General features: G+C 40.5%; 3 protein-coding genes across 3 annotated transcripts in view; 2 read left to right on the forward strand and 1 right to left on the reverse strand.

Moving 5' to 3' along the window:
* MGAT5 (alpha-1,6-mannosylglycoprotein 6-beta-N-acetylglucosaminyltransferase) overlaps positions 1 to 5,845 on the reverse strand; it is a 129,300-nt gene extending 123,455 nt beyond the window's left edge. Inside the window, exon 1 of the mRNA XM_062606009.1 lies at positions 5,684 to 5,845. The gene's annotated coding sequence lies outside the window, so the exon portion shown is untranslated. The remainder of the gene's footprint in view (positions 1 to 5,683) is intronic.
* The window catches only part of ZRANB3 (zinc finger RANBP2-type containing 3), a 494,211-nt gene that overhangs the window by 404,104 nt on the left and 72,106 nt on the right, over positions 1 to 18,001 (forward strand). The window lies entirely within an intron of this gene.
* Positions 6,049 to 18,001, forward strand: part of NCKAP5 (NCK associated protein 5) — a 530,111-nt gene continuing 518,158 nt past the window's right edge. Inside the window, exon 1 of the mRNA XM_062605646.1 lies at positions 6,049 to 6,139. The gene's annotated coding sequence lies outside the window, so the exon portion shown is untranslated. The remainder of the gene's footprint in view (positions 6,140 to 18,001) is intronic.

The following is an 18,001-nucleotide window of genomic DNA, read 5'->3' on the forward strand; positions in this document are numbered from 1 at the left end:
ACTGTACTTGAACAGGACCTATCAAGTAAGTCTCAGCAAAGTTATTCAAAAGCTTGTTAGAAGGTAGATGATTAGTTCAAAGATTTTTGCTATGAGTACCATATCAGTGTTTAAATTCACTGAACATAGGATCTGTGTATATTTTTCTTAACTCATTATCCTATGTATGCAAGTTTTATGTGACTAATGAAAAAACATTTCAGATAGACCATTTTCAAACAAAACACATTTTACACACACACAATAAAAGACATAATAGCAGAGAAAGTTTGTTTACATGGGTCCTTAATACTTGAAATTATCTTCCAGGTATATCACATGCATACTACGGTCATGCTCTGCAGAGCTCAAGGGAAACTTCCAAAAATTGCATTTACACAATAAATTGAACAGTATTAGCTCTCTGCAGAAAACAAACAAACACAGATAAAGCACAAGGGAGGGGAGCAAAAGAAGAATAAAAGAGGAGAAGGATATGACACAGCATTTTAAATCCAAGAGAACTACTGTCTCAGTGAATATACGAAGATACCTTTGTATTAACAATGACCTTCTGTAAGAATGCATTAATCCACTTTAGTCACACATATTGCAGACAAGAAGACAATCACATAATGTGGGAAAGTCCAAAAGCTCAGTAACTTGAGATGTCACATGTCCAAAAACCATCAAGATCCTAAAATATAACCTTCAGCAAGAACAGTAACTCACTGTAGCTTGTACCTTTTATGACAATTTCAGATCATAGAATCATTTATGTTGAAAAAGGCCTTTAAGATCTTTGATTCTTCCAAATACCTCCAGGGACGGTGACTCCACCACTTCCCTGGGCAACCTGTTCTAGTGCTCGACAACCCTTTCGGGGAAGAAATTTTTCCTAATATGTAATCTATTACTTGATTAGTAGCTATCTCAAAATGCTTTGCCAGGACCTCAATACAGGTTATATAAAACGCTGTACCAGTCATGTATACTCTCTGTTTCCTAGGGAAGGGAGGAACACAACCTTAACATGCAATGGAAACAGCAATAAACTTCATTACCTAACTCTAACAAAAGTGAAGAAAAGGTTTTAGCTATAAAACTATTCTAGGAAAATGTAACCAGAAGTAATACGTTATATAGCAACAATGTATATACAAACTACATGACCCAGTAGCAACAGTCCCCAAAAGTAAAATCATGTTATGCCTGCTACTTGTAAGTGACAAATACCCTTAAATCCTTTTGTCTAGAAAAACAAGGTCGAAAGAGGTGGTTGATAGCTTTCAACAGCTTTTATCAGGATATAAAAATCGGGATACAAAAATCAGTAAGACAAACACCAATACATTAGACTAATAATCAAGGTTAAATAGCTTGAAATGCCTGTGGGATGTATGAAGAAATATAGTTAGCTAACAGGAATAAGACCTTGTGAGACTCAAAGGGCCAGGATCACAGGATTCTTAACTCTTACAAACCATAAATAATAAATCAAATGAACCACAGCACTGACTTAAGCTCTCCTCATGAAAAGGACTTTGCTGCTTAGAGCACTCTAAGAGGGAATCCCTGTACCCCAAACTAATTTTCTCCTCTCTGTTCTTCCACTGTGGTGCTTCCCTACTACACAAGCTGCCACAGACATACGAAAATGTCATTAATTTTAACAGAAGTTCCTCAAAGGAGCTATGCCCTGGCCTGGGTGCATGCATAGACCTTGGGCTTCCAGGATTCACCTGATTAAAGCAGGCAAGACTTTTTCTTGTTGAACAGCATGAACAAAAGCCCACAAATTCACCTCTAGACAGATGAACTATTCCAGTTTGAATAGAAGAATAAGCCCTGATAAAAGCTAGCACTGTCACAAAAACCTGCTGCCTCACCTCTGGGAAGCTGTGTCAGCATTTGTGTTACCAATTCTCTACCACTGAGATGGCTTCTCCTCAAATACCACCCAATTAAATAGAACCTATGTCAAAATCCAAAACCCTTTAATGAACTAATGTAAATTTGTATAAAACTCTAGTTACCTTCTCTTTGTAGCCATGAGTTATTGATTCACATAAACAAGAAGTTTGATAGAAGATGAGTCAGAAGTTTTGGAAATTAAACCACTATCAAAACATAATCTGAAAGAGACTTATTCCTCACAGAACTTATACTTCACTATATTACAGGTCTGGGCTTTTCAAGAAATTAAAGTGAAACAGATAATGAAGCCTTTACAGCTTCTACAATGTTTGCCAGCAACAGGAGGCTAAGGGAGAAAACAAGAGGGTTTGAGTGTGCACACATACACAGAGACCAATATAAAATTCCACTTTTTATTCTCAAATATGGAAGACAAAAGGGGTTTTAGGGTTAATTTGGGTTGTTTTTTTTTTTTTTTGTTTAAGTTTATGTGCACATGTGGTATATGAAACCATGTGGTATATGAAACACAGAGATGCATAAATACTATCTCAGCAAAAGTGGAATAAAGGATGACCTTAATTTAGTCCAATCAGTTAAGAATTTTTTAAACTGAAGATGCAGTAATAGCTAAACTACTTGATTCCTCAAAGAGTTTCCACTCATCAGATTCACAGATGATTAGCTGTGTGCAGCATGTTCATTTCCTTCAGCAGATGCTTCTGACGTTCATTACCAACAGTTGCTGCTGGAATAGTGCGCTGGTTCCAAACCAGGCTAACCAGAAGAGTTTTGCAGACACTTTGGGAATAATGTGATATAAATGAAAACACTATCAGAACCTAGCTTTTCTGACATTTACCATACTGTATTTCTTTCCACCATCTATTTAAGAGACTAAACATACACGGAGTCAGACAATCTGTTGGCAAATATTTGCCACCAAGTCCCCCTTATCACTTATCAATAAAACTGAACTAATTCTCCCATTCTCTGACTCTCAATCTGCTCAAAACATGAACACTGCATTCAAATAAACCTTCAAAACACCTACCACATAACTAATAATCAAGTTACTATATCAGTGAAGGGCTGTGAATGCCAAATGTTCTCGAATTTCTATTAAAATTTTAGAGCCAAGTTGAGGAATAAAGCTGAATACTAAGCCATTTCATTAAAAAGAAGCAAAAGCAGAGTGAACTTGTTAGATGACAGTGGCATACAATGCCAAAACCATTGTGATCAAAACTGAAAAAAATTAAAACTTTAAGGGAAATTAATAGTGTTAGTAAAATTCTACATATTACCTCAAGCATAGAAGTAAATGGCATAAAGTTGTTTTTTTTAAGCAAGGGAGAGGAAAGGAATCTTCTAGCTGGAAAGAGATGACTTCAAATTGGAGAGCAACTGTCTTTATTCAAAGTAATTTTAGGAATTCAGAATACTTCATTATTTTACCAGATTCTACTTCATGAAACATATTAAAGGATTTTAGATGCTTTGCACCCAGAGCTGCTGGCTGCTCAGGCAGTTTAGTTTTGGGAGCTTAAAGAACCTGATCTTCTTATATTCAGTCACTTCGCCTTTTAGCATCTTTTCAGTCAAGGCTGTATAAGCTGCCTTCTTCCTGGACAGCAAGATAAATTTGTCACCCAGAAAAGAGGAAGCATGTGTTCTTATTTAATCCTTATACAGCTTGTACAAAATAAATCCATATTCTACATAAGAGCAACAGAAAAAGGACTGTGCACATTGAATTATGAAAAACAGACATTCGTTTTGCTAAAATACTGCTCCATGAGCCAATTTAGGAGTAAACTGTTCCCTACATCATCTCATAGAAGTAAAGGGTTGAAAGCAGTGATGAAAGTCACCTTATACGTAAGAAAACCACCAGGAAAGAAAGAAAAGAAAAAAAAAAAAAAAAAGAAAGAAAAGAAAAAGCAAGGTTTTTTTTTTTTCTACTGTTAGGCTTGGTACAGCCACCAATAATTATGTCAACTGTGGGTGTTGCAGTAAACAGAGTTTCTCATGAAGAACAGTCATTACACAGAAATGAAGAAGGAAAAGTGTAAATCACCCATTCAGACTAAATTGGACTCAGTGTCCCTAGGCAAAATGGTTTCAATTATAAATAACAAGAACTAACTGGTTCCTCCTTTTCTGAAAGCTTTTTGGTCTTTTATGAAACAGCAAAAGTATTTTCAAGGAACTGGGATCACCTCGTTGATTTGGGAGTAAAGATATATATAACCCTAGCCTGTAAACAACTCTGAATTCTGTCCTCCTGAGGACAAAGATTAACAGATACAGTACCAGACACTCCCACCTCCCTACTTGCATTTTCTACGCACAAGGCTGTTAGCTGAGATAAAGCACTTGCTCTGCACTAAATCAAAAATTCATTCCTGTATTTAGGATTACGAGTCATGCTGTTGAAAAACCTATCATACTATTTCACGGGGACAAGGTGACAAAGATTTTTTTAGACAAATATACTAGAACAACATGAATCTCAAAGAGTGTGTCTTCATTTAAAGAATATTCTATTATTGCTGTAGTTATCAAGAGACATTGATGTATCAAGACCTAATATAACAATTAAGAATTAATTCTCTGAAGTTTACTGACCACAATGGCAGAAACAAAAATATGCACTCAAAAGATGAGACTGGGATTATACTGTAGCTGGAAAAAGATGGAACCTACACTCCCTATGTTAACAGTAATGAAAGCCTCCACCTAGATTCAGTCTCTCAAAACTGAGTGACATTTATTTTCCTCCTAGATATATTTAAAAGTAAGTTTACCTTAAATAGTTGCTAAAACTCAAGGGAGACAATGAAACAGGCCCCCAAAATTCCTCTTTAATGTAGGTCCACACACCTATGCAATCGCATCAGATCAGTCACTGCTCTTCACAGAACGATAAACCCCTATGATAAACCACAAGATGATGCTGATATGCAAGAAATACTGAACCTGACAAATGAAGAGCACTGTTTTGTCCAATCTAGAGCTCAACACCTTCGGCAAAAAGAAAGTAGCAGGCATGGCAGACCAAAGCACAACTGGCACAGAGATGCCAGTTTTCAGGAACATTTTTATGATTCACTTCCTAGACGCTTACGAAGTCTGAAAAGGAAACAAAACCAGCATCGGGTAGAACCGAAAGCTTGTAAATCGTATCGCAAGGGGAAGATCTCAACATACTTTCGCTGGAGATTCATCCTCCATCCACGGCAGCGCTTGCCACCCGCACTTCCCTCAGAGGCTCGCCCGCCCTCTTAAACTGCGGGCAGCCACCACCGGGCTCCCGGGGCCGCGCCCCCTCCGCAGACGCCTCCCAGGCCCCTGCTGCATTCGGGGGTAGCCGCCCGCGGAGTCACTCCCCACCACGCCGGGCGCGGAAGGTCGTTACGCAAGGTGACGGGGGCGGCCGGGCCGCTGCAAGCACGGGCCCGGCCACACCGAAGCGGTTGCCTCGGCGACCCCCCCTTCCTGCCTCCCTCCCGTTCCGCACCAGCGCCCACAGCCGGCCCCGCCTCGCAGCTCCCCGCGACGCCCGGGCAGGCGACTCCCCTGATCCGGGCCGGTCCCGGCGATAAGGGGCGACCCCCGCCCCGCACAGATGAGGCAGACACGACGAAGGGCTCAGGAGACCGCTCTCCCTCACGGCCTGAGGAGCCGCAGCGGCCTGAGGGGGGGCAGCGGCAGCTGCGACCCCCCACGGCTGGGCTGGGCATGGCACCGGTCCCCCACTACTCACAACCCCTCTCTGCCTCACCTTCTCCGGCGCCGCCCGTGCGCAGCACCCCGCGCCGGGAAAAGCGCACCGCCCATGGTCCTCGGCGGGGGCCGGCGCGGGCCGAGGGGCGGCTGCCGCCTGCCGCGCCCGCTGTGGGGGCCGGGCCACCTGGAGGCGGGCGGGCGGGCGCAAGGGAGCGTCTGCAAACTGCCAGCCGCGAGCAGGGCCGCAGCACGGCGCAGCAGCACCCGCCCGAGTGCAGGCGGCGGCTGGCAGCCGCGCAGAACGGGGAGCAGGCGCGAACAACCAGCCCCGCCGGCCGCCCGGCCGGAAGCGCCGGTCACAGGTCGCGCAGAGCGAGGGAGCGTCTGGAAAGTGCCTGCCTAGCGTCGGAGCGCGCGGGGGGTGGCGGCGGCTGCCGCCGCGGGTGTGAAGAGAATGCGCCCGCAAACGGGTATGAGCACAGCCGCTCATGCGCAGCCGCTGCGCGCTGTCGTAAGTGTGGGGAGCGAGCCGTTCAGGGGGTGCTGGTGGGGTGATGCTTCGGCTCTCCTCAGTCACGGCCTCGCCCTCCAAAGAGCGGGACATTTTCGTCTCACGCTGGCCGGTGTCCGGCTGAAGGGTCGATGTTCCATCGGAGCGGTGGGCCCTGCTCAGGCCTTGAGGATCCCGCTGCGGAGCGGCCGGGGAAGCCGACGCTGCCGCCTCACGGTGCTGAGGGGCTTGTCAAGCAGAGACCCTGGAAGCAGAGCTAGATAGGTAATGGCTTGAAGAGCGCTGGCTGACCTGAAACAGGTTCCTTAACAGCTCTCGCCTGCCTTCCCCGGGCTTGCCCCCAGTCTCGACATTGCACAAGGCTAGGCGCGGATCTTGTCTTTGGTAGCAGTTGTGGTTTTGGCTGCACTGGGTGGACGCATTACATCAGCTAACATTTTCCTGAGTGTTAGAGACAGGTATTTGTGCCAGGAGTTGTTGGGTGTTCATCTACTTCTTAGGTTGTCTCAAAAACAGACTCTATAAACTACTAGAGCTTCAGTGTTTTGGAGCCATTTGAGCAGAGGAAGATAATATAGTTTTGTAACGAGGTAACTATATTTTTTTTAGTGGCGAGACAGTCTCTATTTAGCATAGCTTCTGGAGAATAGTGTTTTCCCAAGCCTGCATTCGCAGATTTAGAGGATGCTAATAGGAGATGGGTGACATCTGGTGGCCAATCCTATTCTGATGTTGATAGAGACTTTTTTTGTCGAGTAGATCAAGAGCAGAGTAAGAAAATAGGTTTCTGGTTACCTCTGCTACCTAATATAGGCTAAAGGAAGAGCAGGTATAGCTTGTAATAAGCTGCAGGACTCAGATCAATAGCTGTTACAGTAGTTTTCACACACTATGAATCACTAGGAAGTGATTACTCACCCAAAATAATGGATATAGTTTTGGCCACTATTCTCAAAAATATCTGCTAGTGTTCAGTGCTATTCATTTTGGGTTTCTCCAGATGGGTCAGAAAATGGTGATGCACACAATGCGTGCTGAAGGACACTTGTACCCACAGCCATCTGCAGTAATGCTGTGTAACTTGGAGTTTCACTTTTTACCCAGCATTGTGCTGTGTTTCCAGTTGGAAATGTTCACTGGCATTTAGTGAGAGGTTAGGGATTTGAAAATTTTACAAGGCACTGGAGGATCAAAGACTTGACATCTTTCTGTGTAAGATGGGTAACAGTTAAAAGTTCTAATATGATTTTTGGAACAGGCTCTTGTCACACAGAAAGGAAGGAGGTGAAATATCAGTATCTACAGCACTTTCATCCCTTTCTATTTATTATAGTTTTAATTTAGGAAGCTCACACGCAAGAGCTGACCTAACATTGCAGTCACTTTTGAGTTTGATGTGCTCTGTTGTAGAAATTCTATATATCAGAAAACAGCAACAGGGGTCTCCTAGCAGAGCTCTTACTTCAGCGAGCAGTAGACCTTGTTAGCTAACGGTTTTCAAACTGAACCATAGCAACTAGATTCTTCATTCAAGAAGTTACACTACATGTTTTACAGTATGTATATCTGACATAGCTAAAGGAGAAAAGATGAGAGAGATGAGCAAACTGTGCATTAATTAAGCAAAAACTGCATGGTAGAGTGGGCGTCTTAAGGAAGGGTTGGGTTCTTGGAGCATAAGGAGCAAGAGACTGAAAGAAGGGAGAGCATAAACCCTTACAGCATGAAAGTATTAGAATCTGAGAGCAACCTGGCATTTACAGGTTTATTCCTCATTTTAGTGCATAACAAGTAGGCCACCAGTTAATCAGATTTAGCTATCTCAGGCATGTCTGACATTCAGTGTGATGCTCACAATTACAGCTTTACCTATCTGTTTACTCATTCTGTGCTGTGGGAAGAGATTGTGGGTGAAGGCCCAGGTGAGGCTGATGAGGACCATTAAGGCCTGTTAATACAATCAGAGTCCTGATGCTGGTATCTCATCTTGCCTGTTTGCATCCCAGAGCCACAGGTTCTCTCCAGCTCTAGGAGTCCGTGTACTGATCATAGGTACAGGGAGGAATGGCTGCAATTTAGCACCGTGTGTGTTTCGTGACTGTCACCACGTGTGTAGCAGTGCTACATACACATTTGAGGCAACATTCAACAGTTGTAGGTCTGTTGTGTGAAAACACCTAAACCTTGTATAAGACTGTCCTGGGTTCAGCAGGAGCAGTCATTTTTCTCCTCCTTAGTAGCTGGTGCAGTGCTGTGTTTTTGACTTTCAGCCTGGGAACAACGCTGACAACACCAGTGTTTTTAGTTGCTGGTCAGAATGTTTACTCTGACCAAGGACTTTCCGAGTCTCATGCTCTGCCAGGGAGGAGGGGAAGCTGGGAGGAACCAGAGACAGGACACCTGACCCAAACTAGCCAAAGGGGTATTCCATAGCACAGCACGTCATGCCCAGGATGTAGAACTGGGAGCAGTTACCTGGAAGGGCTACATCACTGCTCAGGTCGGGCTGTGTATCGGTAGGGGGGTGGTGAGCCGTTGCATTCTCTTCCCTTGTTATTTCCTTTATCATTATTATTATTGGTGGTAGCAGTAGTGGTTTGTGTTATACCTTAGTTACTGTTCTTATCTCAGCCTGTGGGAGTTACATTCCTTTGATTCTCCTCCCCATCCCTCTGGGAGCAGGGGAAGGAAGCGGGGGGGGGGGGGGGGGCTACCTGTTTTTTCAGACTGGACTTAAACCACGACAAAGGCTAAGACTGAGAATCTTGGCTATATTTGTGGTTAATGGAAAATTTACTAACTGATTGGATAACAAAAGCTCCCATGTGTGATTGTGTGCCAGTCACAACTTCAGATTAGTAGAGAACTCAGCTAGGCTGGGTTAAGAAGTCTCATCTATACTAACGTGTGCTTGCTTTCTGTAAATTCAACATAAAAGGGCAGAAATAATCCTTAGAAGACACTGAATACAGTGGGATTGTTTGAGCACTGTTTATGTTGCGAGACCAATTCTTTTGCACTTCTCTTTACCGAGTTTTGGAAAATTCTGATTGTGGACCAGCAGTGAATGATAACCTAAAATGTAAATGCATAGAAGTCACCAATACTAACTTCAGAAATGGTTAATGTTACTAATTTAAACGTACTTGTTGAACTTTCCATCTCTGTTCAAAGAATAAACTATTGTAGCATGGAGAAATATGCTTAAAGCATAGAAGAATTTGGTGATTATTAACAGACAATACCTACTTTAAACCCTATGTGTAGGCTATATTCCCCTTTGACATGTAATACTGTCTAGCAATTACAGCACACTTATAAAATAGCAAAATCTGTTTTTTTATGAAATATATAGTATTAGAGAATATAGGTATAGCAAATAATTTTAATATAGAAATATCTTTCTTCTGGACTTTATCCTGCATTCCTGCCTTTGTTCCAGTTGGTAGGCTCCTCTTGTCTTATGGTAGATAGACATAGTATTACATCAAATTATACTTCTTGGATCACCACAGCAGTAAAGCACTTGAGATAGGAACTAGAGAGCATCTGCATTATAATCTGCATCTCCTTCAAAGCCATGTTGTTTGGTCTCTGGAAGATCTCCATCCCTCTGTGCAGGGTTTTTTACCTTCTTTGGTAAATGCCCTGGATGAAAGTGCTGTAGATGCTGTTATTTCACCTCCTTCCTTTCTCTGTGACAAGAGCCTGTTCCAAAGTTACTTGTTAGCTTTGAGATACTAAGTGGACCCTTTAGTGGTAGGTTGAGTATTGTATTATGAATGTTGAACATGACTTCAGTAAAATGAAAAAGGAGAAGAGGAAAAAAGAAGAAAGAAAAACCTGAAATTTGAACCAGAGATATGATAAAAAAGACCTTCCTGAAAAGTATCTTCATTGTCTCTTCATTGCCAAACACCATAACTGCATCTTGAGACTTCCAACATATGCTTTTAAAGCTTTCTGTTTGATGTCTTCCTCAGCTTCATTGATAGAAATTAATTTATTGCAAAATGATAGCCTAATCCAACCCCTGTACTGGAGATCAGAAGAGTAACGCATTCTTGTTCAAGAATGTATCTTGCTTTTTTGTTTGATTCCTCTGATTTGTCAGGATCTCATCTATGTTTTTTGAACTACAGTATAATATAATTCTGGAGAGCTGTCGTATTCAACCCTAATAATATTCTGATCACAACGTGAAATCTTGAAGAATCATCCTCTCCTTTTGCTCTTTATTCACAATTCAGAGTTGCTGTAGGATAACCTTGGTTTAACTCTCATTAAATATCAGAAAAGTAGAAAAGAGAAAATGTTCTGTCCTTTCCCCCATATTCAGGTAACCCCTGTTTTCTAACATAAGTAAGACTTTGCAGTTAGACTTTAGCTGTATCCTTCCCACCAAGTATTTCTGGATATAAAAAAGTCACCTTTTAAAAAGGCATTTTTGACTGCCCAGTACAGAAGAGCAAATCTATAAATTGTTATTTGACTCTTGCCTTTGAAGGTTTTATTCTGTTCCCTGTTCATAGATGAAACAACTGGGTTATAAAATTTTTCATCACCCGAAAACATTGCTCTATATCCCAAGAGATCACCACATTACCATAGACATTGTAAGCATAAATTGTACAAAAATTTCCATTAACTGGTACTAAGGAGCCCCCCCATTTGCAGGAAATCATTTGAGAATTCTTTTTGGACATCACAGTAGCATTTCAGTGCAAAATGGCATATAATTGTAAAATTTCATAGGCACAGTATGAATCTCATGGAGCTCATTCTCCACTGTCTTCCTCCCTTTGTAGTAATTAGTAAGGATGGTCATATTTTACATTCACCTTGCAAAGGTGTGAATTACTGTTCAAGGTGTAAGAGGTACTCTGTGTTCTCATTTGAATGCAAACTGAAATTGCATCACGATTTATTTTAGAGATCTCATTGAACCTGGGGGAATTGAAGGCTTTCCTGAGAAAACAAGTCAGTAGCCACTCATGGAGATTTGCCAGAGACTGTGCAGCAGATAAATGATTAAGGTATAAGAGGAGAAAGACTAAGAAATAACAGTAAGAACAGCAGCAAGGGCATAGTAGAATATATGAATGGCTTATTGTATTAGTGAGGAAGTAATGAACTTCCTCAGTGTTCACTACTGAGGAAGTAATTTTTGCAGGTTTCCCATCGAGTATAATCTTTATGGAGCTATTGTCTCAAACTGAAGATGCAATAGGCCAGGTTAGACAGGGCTTTGAGCAGCCTGGTCTAGCGGAGGGTGTCCCTGCCCATGGCAGGAGAGTTGGAATTGATGATCTCTAAGTTGCCTTCCAACCCAAACCATTCTGTGATTCTATGAGTAGAAGAGTTTTCAGATTGAATCAATAAAATTTACATTACCCAGGCTTGATGATACTCATTCAAGTGTTTTAAAGGAACTTAGGTAGGAGTGGTTGTCTCTGCTACATTTGTCTAATCAGCCTCTTTTCATAACTATCAGAAGCACTAATTTCAGAATGGTCTGTAGTGGTGACTGAATATTGGAAATGGATGGCTAGTCTGACTTCTGCCCCAATGACTCATCAGGAAATATGCTTAGTATATATATATATATATATATAGATAGCATATGTGTAGTAGGTTAATATCTATACATGATTCTCTTCTGTAGAGGTAAACAATGAGCTGTTTTTTTATTTGAAAGAGTCACTAACCATCTCTCTGATCTGGACAGTAGTCTCTATTCAGATATCCATAAACTTTTTCACAAATGCCTGAGCTAAACACTTAATGTCATTAAAGAAATGAGATCATTATGGGATATCTAATAAGACACTTAAAAGGTAGCCATAGGAATAGGGATATGGGATCATTTGTCACTGTGGAGGGAGTTTATCTTTAGAATCTCTCAGGACCTACAAAGTAATTTCACAATCTTATTCCTGATTAGTAATATCAAAAGTACATTTGGTTATATAGGTAGTCACTTCTTATTTTTAATGTAATTTTGCATTTATCATGCAAAATAATATGAACACGAAATTATATCTGCTGGTTTATTTTCCTGTCATTGCAACAGTCTGAAATCAGTTTTAGATTCTATTATCATCAGCAACTTTATATCATCTGCTCAATGTTCAACAGTGATCGAAACCCCAGAATGTTGGGGAATATTAAGAAAGAATTTGTGAACAAAAACACCCAAAACATCCCTATGTCTGTAGAGATCCATCGTACACTCAGATTTGAATCTGGCAGTTCTCTTTCCCTACTTCAGAAAAGGTGTAGAAAAGCAATAAAGGATGGTAAGAGTGATCAGAGACTTTGAAGTACATCATATGGGAAGAGACAAAACTGACTTGAAATTAGAGAGGAATTTGGGAAAGAAGTGATTAAGATTGACTAAAACAAGATTATTGAAGTCACAGATTGCACAGATCGGATGAATAGGGCAGAATTGTTCAGTATTTGTCACAGCAAAACAACTTGTGGCACACAATGATTTTTTTGAATAGTGGATTTCAAACAAATAAATGGTTGTAAAAATCTAAGTTAAATTGTAGAATCTGCAGGGTTTTCTTGGGGGCCAAAAATAGAAATGGATTTAAAAAAAGTCATATAGTTCAGGGATAAGAGGTGCTTCGGTGGCTGTTAAATAGGGAGCAACTTTAAAGAAGCTTCCAAGTCTACATATAAACCTCTGAGAATGTTAGGAAGCTGGGAAAATATTCCCTGGAAGGCACAATTCCTCTTTCTTGCACTGCTCACCAAAGCGTCTCTTCATATTCTTTCTTCGAGATACTGAGCAGCTGGTCCTTCAGCTGACTCAGTGAAGATGTTATGTCCTTATGCCTTCCTTTTACGTGCTAACTCATCTGGGGATGTGCTTCTTTTCTAAGGTCCAACTCCCTCATCCTAACAGAAATTACCTGAATAGGACATAATGCCTTTCCTTTACAGTGCAATTCAACCTCTTCAAGGCACAAAATAGCTCCAATTCAACAAGGCTTGTAGATTCAGTTCCTCTTTTGGGCTTTCATGGGTTTCCATGCAGCTTCTGGCATATTTTGAACAGTGAACTGGAATGATTTCAAAACAACAGTTTTAAAAAATATTTGGAAATCTTACTCTGCAGTGTCCCAGATGAACTTTTTATATATTTGCACCTCCATGCCTCTTTGCCCCCAGTATAGGCCCCATCATTTCCTGCTGTTGTACTGCATCTCATAGGACTGTGTCCTGTGGACAAAAATCTGGAAAATCTTGGTAATGAAGAATTAATTCCTAATTTTTAACTAATATGTGTCCTTAGTGTTATAATTGTGCTTCTGGCCAGTACAATAGAGTGATGATTTTGGAATAGAGAGTGGATCTCTGCTACATTATTGTTAATGTAACAAAGGACTCCGTGTCAATGCCAATGACATTAATTCTTTTTCAGCCTTAATTAAATGTGTCTGTATTTCTATTGTTATTTGATACCCCAAATAAACACTAGGAGCCAAATAATCTTTACTTTTAAATCTGGTTTTACAGTTTGATCTAGGATATTAATTGTGATTTCAGCATCAGGCCTACTGCTTTAAACAACAGCGCATCTGGGAAATACCCTATTTCCTGTAAGTCTTCAGAACTTTTGACAGTCTTCACAATCTGGGTAATACTGTTGTACATACTTGTAATTGTTCTTAAGTAACCCTGAATTGTATTTTTTTCTTTAAAATAATTTATTAACTTGTTTCTTTGAAACTCAAAAGGATATAAAGACTCAGAAATGTAGTTTATCAAGTTTACTCTTCAGTAATACTAAATATATTATCAAACAAGGGTGAAGAAAACACATGATGCAGGCAGTCACTGAAATTGGTATCTTTTCCCTCTCAAGTAGCCAGGTGACATTTCACTTATGGGAACCGCTAAACTAAGGTGTTAAAAACAGATTTAGTTTACTTTCCATCTACTTAAAAGAGAGCTGTTCTCACTATTTTGGCAATTAAAATTTGAAAGATGGAGGCACTTGATTTATAGAAGACACTAAACTGGAGACTGCTTTATAAAGCTAAAAAGAACTGATTATAAAACTTGACAAAATAACAGACTGTTTTCAGCAATTGGTGAGCTGTGACAAGAGTCTCTTGCTTCAACAGAAGGTAGGTGAAGCTTCTGTTATTATTAGAGACAAACTCAAACTGTGAGATGTAGATCACCAGCTTTAAATACCCTTTCCCCTCAGCCTCTCAAATGAAGAAAATTTTGAGATAGGCAATAAAGTCAGGGGTTTCGACTGTAGAATTGCCACACATACAAGAGCTTACTTGTAGGCTTTCTGCTGCTTAAGCAGATCTAGTAGGTCCCCTTTGGTCTAATTTGAAAATCTAAAAGGTTGAGAGTCCTGTGGTCAATGGATTGCAGTCTGGTGTGTATTTATGTAGTTATTCTGTTTATTAATAAATAAATAAAAGGGTTGGCTAAGGTGTGAACAATACTGAGCATATGTTTACAGTATCACAGTATGCTAGAGATTGGAAGGGACCTCAAAAGATCATCTAGTCCAATCCCCCTGCCGGAGCAGGAACACCTAGATAATGTTACACCGGAATGTGTCCAGGCGGGCTTTGAATGTCTCCAGGGAAGGAGACTCCACAACCTCCCTGGGCAGCCTGTTCCAGTGTTCCGTCACCCTCACTGAGAAGAAGTTCCTTCTCAAGTTTAAGTGGAACCTCTTGTGTTCCAGTTTGTACCCATTACCCCTTGTCCTATCATTGTTTGCCACTGAGTAGAGCCTGGCTCCATCCTCGTGACATTCCCCCTTTATATATTTATAGACACTAATAAGGTCACCCCTCAGTCTCCTCTTCTCCAAACTACAGAGACCCAGCTCCCTCAGTCTTTCCTCATAAGGGAGATGCTCCACTCCCTTAATCATCTTAGTTGCCCTGCGCTGGACTCTCTCCAGCAGCTCCCTGTCCTTCTTGAACTGAGGGGCCCAGAACTGGACACAATATTCCAGATGCGGTCTCACCAGGGCAGAGTAGAGGGGAAGGAGGACCTCTCTCGACCTACTAACCACCCCCCTTCTAATACACCCCAGGATGCCATTGGCCTTCTTAGCCGCAAGGGCACAGTGTTGGCTCATGGTCATCCTGTCATCCACTAGGACCCCCAGGTCCCTCTCCCCTACACTGCTCTCTAGCAGGTCGTTCCCCAACCTATACTGGAACCTGGGGTTGTTCCTGCCCAGATGCAGGACTCTACACTTTCCCTTGTTATATTTCATCCAGTTATTCCCTGCCCAACTCTCCAGCCTGTCCAGGTCTCGCTGGATGGCAGCACAGCCTTCTGGCGTGTCAGCCACTCCTCCCAGCTTAGTGTCATTAGCAAACTTGCTGATAGTACACTCAATTCCCTCGTCTAAATCGTTGATGAATATATTAAATAATACCGGTCCCAGTACTGACCCTTGAGGCACTCCACTAGTTACAGGCCTCCAACTAGACTCAGCCCCATAGACTACAACTTTACATTGTTTGGTGGTAAATTAAAGTTTTAGTGGAATTTTAGTTGCTAAATAATAACTGAATTTTGTAGATTACCCTAAATGATGTCTCCTTTAGAGTGATTTAAAGTGTCATCTGGAAAATTTTAGTCTGACTTTGGTGAGAATCTTTTAGGTACTTGCAGTTGTCTGGAGCTGCTGACATTTTGCAGTCTGTATTCCCACCACGTTTATACAACAAAGACTGTATGTGCAGTCTTTCAAGCACTGCAGAAGTCTTGGAGGAATGCTCATCCATCTGGAATTTCAGTGACCTCTAAGTTTTCTCATCTTGTTACTGGACGCTTCTGGAAACAGAGTATTTGTGAATAGGATTGCTGTTGCAAAAAGAGGAAAAGCACATTTACTTTTATGGAGTTTTTGGGGTTTTTTTTGATTTTTTTTTTTTTTTTTTTTTTGATTTTGGTGCTTGACTTTGCAAAGTATAGCCCAAAGTCAATATTTGCTTCACATATTGAAAATTAACAAAAAACTTCGAGTTCCTAAATTGACTCTTACTCAAATTTATCAAATGTTTTAATTACCTACTAGAAAAATGATCACATCTTCTCTGTCCTACCATTGCCTTCCATCTTTTACCTTCTCCTCCAAATCTGTTGTTATTTTAATGTATTTTTACTCCATGGGGCTGAAGATCTTTCAACAAAGGACTGCTGCTTTTTCTTTTTTTTTGTGGATATGTAATACAATGGGCTTTATGGAAATGGACTACACTTACTGTAAAGTATCTTAAACTTACCATACAGTCTGCTTTCTCCAAGATGCTTTTCTTGAACAGGGACATGTTGTGCATGACAAAAAATATTTGAAAATCAATTCTTACAAGAAGGGAAGAATTCTGTACAAATCTCTTAAAATAATAAGCTACATAATGATAGATGCAGCCACTGGATATGTGCTGAGTCATTTGACCTTATGTGTATGCCAGGCTACAATACTGGAGCAAAAGACGTAGTAGAAGCATTTGCATGTGCTATGGGAGAAGTCTTGACCTGGAAAGTCAGAAAGGGTAGGTTTCCTGAGGGAAAAATATTTCCTTTGCCAGACAACCCATTTAAATGGAAAGTAGGCTAACTGGAACACCGGCAAGTTTTTCCTTATTCAGAAATGTAGTCCTTTTATAAAATAAAAACCCCAGCCTAAACCTGCAAATGTGAAAAATAACAATACCTTTTTATTGTATATTTTTTACTTTTGTAAATTTTTACTATTTATTTGTGTATATTGTATACATCTTCACCCAAGTCTGCTCTCTGGCAATGTATAGACATTGTGAGATACAGATGAAAAGTCAAAGCTGGATCAGTTATATTTGCTTTCTGCAACTGTAAAATTCAGATTCTTCAGAGTGTGAATTGCATATCTTTCTTATCAAATAAGTATTGACAGAAAAGGTCTCTGGGGAGTATCAATCAACACATAGGAATTCATGGAATTTTTGATTTAAGTAATGAATACTGACTTCTTCATCCAAGAACTAGACTTAATGAAAAAAAAAATATTTTTTCTAAAAGTGTTTTTTTTTCTTTGCCTTTATTGAGTAATTTCAAAACCTAAGTTTCTTTCTGTCTTCTGCCATCTCTCTTCGGCTGTTACTAGGATCTGCTACCTTTGGAATAATTCTGTATTATGGATGGCAGGTAAAACTGGTCATCAATCGAAGATTCTACAGTGAAGCTTAAGGAAATCACTTTCTAATGTACTGAGATCCCAGGCTATCATCAAGGCTTTGCAGATGTGACAAAAAACAACTTGAACTGCAGCCAGAAAGGAGTTGAGACCAAATGTGGAACATGATGCAATGAACTTACAGCAGCTTGTACAGTTAATCAATGTTAGTTTGACTAGAAAATGGGCAGATACTTTTTCTTCTGGAATTCAGGTGTTCTGTGGATTGTCCAAAGACTGAAATAAGGGTGTACCTTTTTTTTTTTTTTTTTGCCATTGTTACAAAAAGCAAAACAAAACAACAAAGCACACAAACAAACAAAAAAGAATGATCTGAAGCAATATTCAAGAGGACAGTCTCTGAATGCAGTTCTCATGTCGCTCCGATCTCTGTGGATAGGAAGTATTTAGACATGCTTGGTTATCCCTGGAGATACTTCCCATTGTTAAGCAGATGCAGTCAAATTTACGAGTTTTCTAATACAACTGAAGAGCCTGGAATTTTAATGTATTCCTAATTAGATCCTTGGCTTCCAGTTACTTTTCTCCCTGGTTCCCTTAGACATTCTGGAATATATTTCTTATAGACAACTGTATATTCTTAGACATATATGCCTAACAAGCATGAGATACAAGGAAAGATT

Source organism: Pezoporus occidentalis, unplaced genomic scaffold (assembly GCF_034315485.1).
Source record: "Pezoporus occidentalis ecotype Australia unplaced genomic scaffold, CSIRO_AGI_Poc_V1 ctg12, whole genome shotgun sequence".
Taxonomy (NCBI): domain Eukaryota; kingdom Metazoa; phylum Chordata; class Aves; order Psittaciformes; family Psittacidae; genus Pezoporus; species Pezoporus occidentalis.